Source organism: Octodon degus, unplaced genomic scaffold (assembly GCF_000260255.1).
Source record: "Octodon degus isolate 3935 unplaced genomic scaffold, OctDeg1.0 scaffold00007, whole genome shotgun sequence".
Classification (NCBI taxonomy): domain Eukaryota; kingdom Metazoa; phylum Chordata; class Mammalia; order Rodentia; family Octodontidae; genus Octodon; species Octodon degus.
The window spans coordinates 9,247,978-9,248,459 of NW_004524583.1; the positions used below are offsets into that span (position 1 = coordinate 9,247,978).

A 482-nucleotide genomic window follows, 5' to 3' on the forward strand; every position below is an offset into this window, starting at 1 on the left:
ATTCTTCTTAGTGGTTAATTGCTGTACAAGATGCGGACATGATAGCCTATTTACAAACACCATTAGAACAAATCATTCTATTCATTAAGAGAATGCAACTATATATCTATCCCAACCACTTTGAATACACAGATACAAAACATCCTGTAATGTTTTATGGTAATATGTTTATATATTGGCTGAAAAATTTCTTCCTTTGCCTTTTTGTTTTCTTTTTGCATTCACTTGAAGCAGTTGGATATTGATATTTGTAGGAATGCCTAAATCTTACTTTCTATTGTATAATATTAACGGGGTCAGATTTTTGTCTGCTTTCTATGAACATACTGTTTCTCAAACATGGAGCAATGACAAACTAGTATTTTCTTGGTTTCTTGGTTGACAGTATAACTTTTAAGTTAGAATGACTGACTTGGTAAGAGCCCTCCTAGTGAATCTGGCATTTGAAGTACTGTAAGAGCTAGTAGCCCATGTTTTGCTTA

The 482-nt window shown here is 33.0% G+C and overlaps 1 protein-coding gene across 1 annotated transcript in view; it reads left to right on the forward strand.

Annotated features, from left to right (window-relative positions):
- Sptlc2 (serine palmitoyltransferase long chain base subunit 2) overlaps positions 1-482 on the forward strand; it is a 118,130-nt gene that overhangs the window by 22,770 nt on the left and 94,878 nt on the right. The gene's annotated exons all lie outside the window — the stretch shown is intronic.